This window comes from Zootoca vivipara, chromosome 7, assembly GCF_965207765.1.
Source record: "Zootoca vivipara chromosome 7, rZooViv2.hap1.1, whole genome shotgun sequence".
Lineage (NCBI taxonomy): Eukaryota > Metazoa > Chordata > Lepidosauria > Squamata > Lacertidae > Zootoca > Zootoca vivipara.
In genome coordinates this window covers 85,618,253-85,627,907 of record NC_142590.1, presented here as the reverse complement: position 1 = coordinate 85,627,907, position 9,655 = coordinate 85,618,253, and positions in this window count along the sequence as shown.

Below are 9,655 nucleotides of genomic sequence, written 5' to 3'. Positions count from 1 at the left end.
TTGGTGTTCCTCCTCCTCCTGTTTATGAATAAAGGGCTTTACAGTATGGCCGACCTAAAAATATTGTGCTGTCTTTCCTGAGCAGCAGCAGCAGCAGCAGCAGCAGCAGCAGCAGCAAATGGTGCCCTCAGTGACCGAGGCCAAAATAGCTCCACAAGCACTAGGTTAAGCCGTTATGCACCAACCTGCCCCCGCCTCCCTGACAGTAAAAAAACACAAAAACAACAACAACAACAAGTAAACAATTAATGCATCGCCTTTCTCAGGAATATTAGAGCCCTGCAGGATGAAGCCTGTTTGGTCATGTTAATGGTTTGTTTACATAACACATTTTGATCCAAAGGCTCCCCAAGTGGTGAATGACACACTAATACAAAACATATATGCAATCAATCAATATGAAATAGCAATATGTCAAACAAGACACATGTTCTCGAACTGCATTTGTGCTCTTGCTCGAAAGCCAGATTCCTCCCAACTGCAGGCCCATCAGGAACCAATTTGCCCCATTCTTGCAGTGGGCAGCCAGGTGCCAATGTGAGGCGTGCAAGCACGAGGACACTCTCCACACCTGAAATCCCCAGCAAACTGGCATTCGGAGAGGCATGCAATTTGCAGTATAATAGCCATCATGGCTGGTAGCTATCAATGGTCTCTCCCTCACCCTCAATGGATTAATCAAAGCCATCCCAACTGTGACATTACTACATCTTATGCAAGCAAGTTCCATAGCTTGAACCATGAGCTCTGTGAAGATGTTTAATGACATCCCCAAACAGCTGCCTCACTCTGCCAAATGGTAGAAACGCTTGTAGAGGCATAGTTAGCGTCTGTTTCTGTGGCTGGTCAGATGGTTATGCACTGCTTAAGAATTATCCACAGGTTCTCTCCCTCTGCCTCTGGGATTGCTCTGCCTTGAATTGTTATCGAAACATGAGCATTCTGCTTGCTGATATTTTTCCTTCCCCCCACCCCGCAATATATTTTGGTTTATGCTAAGAGATAGAAGTCACATCCACATTGCACATTTAAAGCATTCAAAAGATGCTGGGAATTGTATTTCTGTGAGGGGACCTACCAAACAACTCTCAATACTCTGGCAATTTATTTGTGCCAAAGATAGCATACTGTGACATAGCCCACTTTAAAAATAATATTTAAAGGAGGGGTGGGGAACTTGTGGCTCTGCAGATGTTGCTAGACGAACATGGTTCCTAACTCCTGATTTACTGCTAGCAACGGCAGCAAATAAAACTTTCTCTTCCATCACCCTAGATGTTAAGTGACAGAGGGCAAAAGGTCTTGTTCATAGTATTGTCTCTCCCTGATAAGTTCCGTAGACCGAGCTGCAGGCAACTAACATCTCATGTTAAGCTAAAGAACTCAGGGTAAGGGAAGCTCTCTCATGTCCAGTTTATATCGATATAGTGGTGCCTCGCAAGACGAATGCCCTGCAAGATGAATTTTTCGCAAGACGAATGCGTCTTGCGATCTGATGGTGACTCGCAAGACGAATTCGTTTTGCGAAAAATTCGTCTTGTGAATCGCGGTTTCTCATAGGAATGCATTGAAATTTAATTAATGCGTTCCTATGGGCAAAAAAAGAAATTTCAATGCATTCCTATGGGAAACCGTGATTCGCAATACGAATTTTTCGCAAAACGAATTGACTCGCGGAACGAATTAAATTTGTCTTGCGAGGCACCACTGTAGTTGCCTACTGATCCATATATTTACTGATTTGGGGAAATTGGAGCATCTTAGAGTTGGATCAGTGCTTAAAATAACTGGTAAAAACCAGTAAGGACTGGTTGTGGCTGGAGTCAGTAATACATTCCTTCAGAGAGACATCGCTCCTGAGGATCTTGATATGTATTGCCTGATGCTGGGTCCTGTTGATGCTAGCAACTACATAAGAAGAGCATGCAGGATCAGGCCAAAGGTCAGTCAAGTCTAGCACTCTGTTCTCACAGTGGCTGACCAAATTTCAAGCAGTATTTGGTCATAACACTCTTCCCACCTGTGATTCTCAGCAATGAGTATTCATAGGCATACTGCTTCTGACCGTGGAGCCGGATTTGAGCATAGTCATTGTGATATGAGCAAGCAATTGGTAACTTTATCCTCCGTTAATGGGTCTGATGCACTTTTAAAATTGGAGGCAATCACTCCCATTTGTGGGAGAGAATTCCATAGTTTAACTAAGTTTGTGTGTGGAAAGGGCATTTTCTTTTGTCTGTCCTGAATCTTAACTACCAATCATCCATTTGGGGAGAGGGGTAGTAGAACATGTTGGTCATTTCACAGCTCACTTAGACCACATCAGTTTCCATGCTGAAATAGATGATCTGGTATACTGTACTTTGAGGTTCCTGCTCTCCTGCCCGCAATTGCCATAATAATTGAGAATATGCATGCGTGCTTGTATATGCTCCCATTTTCTTTTGTGGGGCGTCTTCTGCGTAAAGTATGCATGCAATTTTTCTTCATGTGACATCCTGGGTTGCCCCAGGTGATGCAGGTGGTGTATGCGTTGCCATGGGGACCAAAGCCTGTATCACTAGGTGTCATCATCGTTGTGGGTATTTTCCATCCACGTCCCAGTGGAGGCTCTTGTGTATGTGCTGCAATCGCATGGCTTTGCTGTGGGTGCTTTTAGTGGTGTCGCTGGTGAGGCCTAATCTAATTCAATCTGGGGATTTTGCAACTCCCCTGCAAATTAAGTCAAACAGAAAATGAAGGGGAAATATTGCTCTAGTGGCTTCTGATATACAGGTTATTTCTCTTCTCTATCTGACATATAAGTAGCATGTCAATGGTTTGAATTTCACTACAAGTAAGATAATTAGTTGTTAATTATGCCCCCCCCCCAATAATAAAATTTTTCAAACTAGATTTGGCTTGATTTTTTAAAAAAATATTGTATCGTATTTTTTAAAGCATTCCTAATTATATTTCCAACCTTACTATTTTCATAAGCATTATTTCCTATGTTAAGTGACAGCTGAAGTTCCTACAGATTTGACTTCTGAGCTGTTGTTGTTGTTTAGTCGTTTAGTCGTGTCCGACTCTTCGTGACCCCATGGACCATAACACGCCAGGCGCTCCTGTCTTCCACTGCCTCCCGCAGTTTGGTCAAACTCATGAACTATATTCCTTTTAGTATAAAATCTATTCATAATACTTATTGCAGTGAACCCCAAGAAATCAGAAGAGCAGAGCGAGGTTTATCATGCTAGATATTGTACACAGCAAAGCACAGCAACAGGGAACAACGGTTCACTCTTTTATTCTTTATTTTTTAAATAAAAAGATATATGAACAAAAGCCAATGCTTTTTTACATATCACCCAGCCACGTAATGCTCTGCAGCTGGAAGCAGTTGTGGCAAATCAGAGACCTGTATTCAAAAAATAAGTACAGTAAGGAGTTTCAATGAAATTCTGCATAACAATGCATAAACAGTTTGTTGGGAGACCAGGAATGGAGGTAAGTTCTACCTGTTCAAGTAAGTGCAGTAAGTTAATATGATATAAAATTATACTTCTGCAGCAATTTAATTTTGTAAGTTTAATTATATAATTTTGCCAGCTTAGTATGTCTAATACTTCAGCCTTGATTAGTGAAGACATTGGGAAAATATCATTTGTGATTGTTCTTAGACTCAGCTTTAGATCAGGGTGATATTTTTCAGGATCTTCAGATCAACTTTTTTTTTTTTTACTGCAACCTCAAGATCTAGCAACCAGAGCCAGGTGCAAAAAGCTACACAATTAGAATTAAAGGGCAATGCTCCTCTGAGGAGGACATTCTGAGTGTGTGCACACTTACCCGTAGTGCAAAGAATAGTTTTCCTCAAAACGGAATAATGCTTGTTTTGTCCTCAGCATTCCACTTTCAGTCTAGATTGATTCTGGATCCTGTTATTTGGTTAATTGGTATGCATTTGAAACCTCTCCACTTGATTAGGTTATCTATCCCTCCCCCCCCCCGCCTCCACATGCCCAGAGCTAATTAAGAAGGGGGTGGTGATTGTGATCCTCATGTCTTGTTTGCAGACTTCCCAGAGGCATATTGGTTGGCCACTGTGAGAACAGGATGTTAGACTAGGTGGGCCATTGGCCTGATCTAGCAGACTTTTTTAATGTTCCTGGTACAATGGATAATAAAACAACTGGGTGAGGGATTACTATTCTGATCACCTGATTGGTGGCTGGAGGCATGGAGGACAGCCATCATGTCCTAGCTGCACTTGTAGCATCTGCTTGATGCTCACATCTTGATTGCAGAGATTGGTCCATGAGGGTGAACTGCCAGCCTTCCTACTTGCAACCAGTCCAGCAAGTGGAACCTTCCTTCTCTGTAATAGTTGCCCAGTAGAACTCAGCAGGGAAGAGGATGGAGATGACGCATCCCCAAAAGTTTCCATGGCATATATAGTAGTCCAAAATACGCTACTCGCAAAGTCTGAAATATTGGACATTTTTAGGTCTAATAGTTGAAGTACACACTTCATAACAGGAAACCAGTATTCTGGCACACAGCCAATCAAAACACACCTACTTATGAACATTAGTTTACAGTATTAGGATAGTGTGTTAAGATTGTGGGTTGGACCCCCAGCCGGGGGTGATGTAAGCGAGGAGTCTATGTATGAAAGGTCAGCTGGAAAGGAAGTGTCAGAGAGCTGAGTTTTAGAACTCTGGAAAAGACTTAACAACATCTTGAGGTGAAGATATGATGGGGGCACAGCAGATTTTTGGGTGCTTGTTGGCGTGCTATACTGTGAGTTTCCACCAGTGCTTAATCTGTATATGTTCTTTCAAAACACTATCCTCTCGTGATTCCAGCAACAAATATTAAGAAGTACACTGACTCTGACAGCAGAGATGGAACATAGCCTTATCCCCCATAAATCTGTCTAATTCTCTTGGAAAGCCATCTAAGTTAGCGGCAACCACTGTCTTGTGCAACTGAATTCCATAGTTTAATTATGCACTGTGCAAATCACTGCTTTTACCCTGCAGATTTGTCTGTTGTTTTATGTTGGGTTTCTTCCTTGCACTTTTATTACTTTGTTTTTACTGTAAACTAGCCTGGGGGATCTTTGTTTGAAGGGGCTCTGCGGAAATCAATGAAGCAAACTTACAAACAAAATGAAAGGTTCCTAAGTGGTCCCTGAAACTAAGGACAAAACTAGAGATTACATCTTTGTAGTTAAGAGTCCAGGCACTAGAAAAATGCAAATAGCATGGGCGAGGGGGGTGGGGCATGATAACAACCAGGATCACAGCAGTTGTGGAGGGAGAATTAACCCTTTTCTTCCACACTGGGGTCCTGAGAAAAATCCCTCTTCCAAAGCTTGCATTTGCTTTTGGAGGGGGAAATCCCCTATTTGGTGCCAATGGGGGATTTCCTCTCCTTGTAAATTGCAACCATTATTAGATTTCCCAAGTTGCTGCAGTCCTGAGGAAAAAGAATGAAATTGCTCTTCTATGCCTGCTGTGAATCTGATAATTACCACCCACTCCCCAGCTGATGCTATTTGCTTGTTAAAAATTCTGCATGTTAAAAGCAAAGAGACATTATTAATGTCAAGTAGAGATTCACTCTTACCTCGTCAGAGCTGGGCTCAGGCAGTCCTACTTGGGCAAAGTATTGCTGTGAGTTTGGGGAGTGGGGAGGACGTAGGTTGTATGCAATATCCTTCTAACCTCTGGATCCAGCAAGCCTTAAAATATAAGCCAGACTAGCTTCCTGTGTTGAGGTGATGAGCCTTTAAGTGACAAATAAAAGGGTCTTCGTGTGAAATGGCAACTGGGTTCTCCCCCCCCCCCCAAGCTCATGGCTAGTTAGAAGGATGAAGCCAAAGTCTGGAGTTGAAAATGCAGTAATGTGACCTGGAAGTAAAGCAGCAAGCTGGAGTGAATGTCAGAGAAATGTTTGATTTGTGTTTGCTGTGGTTATGGGAGAAACGAGACCCTTTGGAAACACCAAGCCAGGGTAAGTGCTTGGAGCCCCTGGAATCTTACCGCTCAGAGGCTGGGGTGGCAGGTAACATTATTCCAAAAAAATGGCTCTGTGATTGAACTGGACAGAAGTGATAAGCTGTCTCTTTTAATGGCTATAGCCTGTGCTGCTCCTCGTGATCTCCTCCCTCAATGAAGCTTTTAAAATATGTGTTTTCGTCACAAAACAAAACAAAACGAAAATGACTTTTTTCGACTAAAAATGACTAATAATATCCTTTGTTAAAAAAGCAGAAATGTATTAGGCATCTTACATAACTATATACCCAGTGAAAAAGTGAATATTTTTATGTATGCATCAACAGCCGCAAGATTGTCAATTGCGAGCAAATGGAAAAGTACAAATATTCCAACAAAGGGAGAATGGATCGATAAACTATGCGAATATTTAGAACTAGCAAAATTGACAGATATAATTCATCAGAAATCCAAATTCAAAATTAAAAAACAATGGGAGTGTCTAAATGAATATTTAGGAAAACAAGGCCTGGGAGCAAAAATCTGGTTGTGCTAACCTTGCTGGAAATGGAAAATGGGAGAATTTAAAGGTTTACGATGGGAAACAATTTAAGATGATGACAATATTAGAAAGACAGATAAGACCAATGTATGTTAAATTAACTACTGTACGGAGAAGTGGTGGAAGTCAGGAACGCTGTATAAGGTCCTTTTGCAATGTTCTCTATTTTCTTATTGTTTTCCTTTTTCATTATCTGCTTTTTTCCCTCTATCTGATTAAATAAATTCCTTTTATTTCTTTTCTTTTTTTCTTACTTTTATAATTCTCTTTTTCTTCTTTTTTTCTTGTTAAATTTCTTCTTTATGACATGTATTTACTTTTTTATATGAATATGTATGTTCAAATTGTGCATATGTATTTTTTATTTGAAACAATTAATAAAGATTTTTAAATATTTTTTAAAAAGTGTTTTCATTTTTAAGGTAAACTTTCACAGCCAGTCTCTTTGGATGCTTCCTGATGGGTTGCTTCTGACAAAACCCATTTATTGCTTTCCCATTGTAACCTTCAATCAGAATTTCAGCTGAATCTCTACACCAGGTGTGTGTGGGGGGGGACGACCTGTAGCCCTTCAGATGTTGCTGAGCTGCCATTCCCATCATTCCTGGCCATTGGCCATTCTTCCTAGGACCGATGGGAGTTGAAGTTGAGCAACTACAACTGGAGGGCCAAAGGTTCCCCACTCCTGCTCTACACTAGCTTGAGTAGTACTGTACTACTTCTTTGTGTAAATCCAGCTAAGTTCCTTCCAGGTACAAGCTGTGCAAATTCAACAGTATGGGCAGTATCCAATGTAGTTTGTCCATTAGTGCATGGGTTACTAAATAAAAGAATTCCTTCCAGTAGCACCTTGGAGACCAACTAAGCTTGCCATTGGTATGAGCTTTCGTGCGCATGCACACTTCTTCAGATACACTGAAACAGAAGTCACCAGACCCTTATATATTGTGAGAGGGTGGGGGGTTATTACTCAGAAGGGTGGTGGGAATGGGTGATTGGCTTGATAGGTGTGGTAAACCTGTTGACGACTGTTAACGACAGCAATTGGTCTTACAGGAAAAAGCAAGGGTTGAGATGGCTAAAAATAGCTTTATCATGTATAATGAGATAAGAACCCAATGTTTCTATTCAGACCAGGTATTTCCATGGTTTTAAGTTTGGTAATAAGTTTGCAATTCAGCAACTTCTCTTTCCCAGTCTATTTCTGAAATAATTACCAAACTTAAAACCATGGAGAGACCTGGCCTGAATAGGGACTTTGGATTCTTATCTCATTATACATGATAAAGCTATTTTTAGCCATCTCACCCCTTGCTTTTTCCTGTAAGACCAATTGCTGTTGGTTGTCAACAAATTTACTACACCTATCAGCCAATCACCCATTCCCACCACCTTTCTGAGTAATATCCCTCCCCTCCCTTTCACTATACAGTATATAAGGATCTGGTGGCTTCTGTTTCAGTGTATCTGAAGAAGTGTGCATGCACACAAAAGCTCATACCAATGGCAAACTTAGTTGGTCTCTAAGGTGCTACTGGAATGATTTATTTATTTTTTGACTATGGCAGACCAACACGGCTACTAGGGTTGCCAGTCTCAATAGAGGACAGGACTTCTGTGCCTTTAATTGCCCTGCTCTCTTTTGAGTCTGGAAACCTTAAAGAGAAACCAGCAGACCCTTTGTTTAATTTCCAAGCAAAGGGTCTGCTGGTTTCTCTTTAAGGTTTCCAAACTCAAAAGAGAGCAGGGCAATTAAAGGCACAGAAGTCCTGTCCTCTATTGAGTCTGGCAACCCTAGCTGGAAGTCCTTGCACTTAAGTTAGGTACAGTCATACCTTGGTTTTCAAACAGCTTAGTTCTCAAACGTTTTGGCTCCTGAACGCCGCAAACCCAGAAGTGACTGTTCCAGTTTGTGATCTATTTTTGGAAGCCGACCGTCCGATGGGGCTTCCATGGCTTCCGATTGGCTACAGGAGCTTCCTGCAGCCAATCAGAAGCCGCACTTTGGTTTCCGAACATTTTGGAAGTTGAACAGACTTCCGGAACGAATTTTGTTTGACTTCAAAGGTACAACTGTACATCATTGGATACCACCCCATGGGGTTTTGGGGGGGCAGAATGTGTGCACTAAATACCCAAGCCTTAAATTGTGAGGAGGAAGTACAGTATGTGGATCGCTCTCCTCTGGCACATTCATTACATATCTTTAGGATCCTGGTAAAAATGTTTCTCTTCAACTAGGCCTTTGGCTGATTACAAAATTGATGGCTTTTAAAATGTGTGTGTGGGGGGGTTACTTTTTTGCTGCCATGTTATATATTTTGTTTGTTGGTTTTGCCTTTTGAAGGTTGTAAACTCCCCTGTGATCTTTGGGCGAGGGGTGGAATACAGATTTAATAATAGTGTGAGAATGGGAACGGCATAAGGATTTGTACTGTAAAAGTGACACTGATGCAGACAAAAGAGAAAGAAATTTAATACAATAGGAGGGCTGTTTTTACAGTATCACAAATTTCTCTTTCTGTTGCTACAGAAAGCTACCCTCTAGAATCTGGATACTGTGCATTGCATTTTTCAAAAAGGGATAAACTTGGCAGGTGAGAGTAAAAACAAAGGAATGGGTTGGAGTGCATGCGTACACGTGGTGCATTAACCATTTTCTTTTCAAAAGAGGATCCTGAATGGCAGTGGTGTGTAATTATAATTACAGTTTTAAAGGGGCAGTGGATAATGGCAGGCATTTTAAGGACGATAATTATTGTGTTAGGCTTCCTAGTGAGACAGCGTGTTTCAAGAGCAGCTTCTCAGTGCCAAGGCAAACCTGAATTAAGGTTTGACCCCCAATCAGACATTGCAGGGATGCACCATGTGTTAGTATTCTGGTGATGAGAGTTTCCATATAGCAATTGCCAGGGCTTTTTTCAGCCAGAACTCAGTTCCGGCACCTCTCAGGTAGGCGCCATTGCCATAGTAAGAGAACAAGGGAGGTGTTCGCGGTGAGTTCTGGCACTTCTTTTTTTATAGAAAAATAGCACTGGCAATTGTAGCCACTCTCTCACTGTTTTAAAGTTGTGCATCACCATGCTGGCACATAAGAGCAGAAATC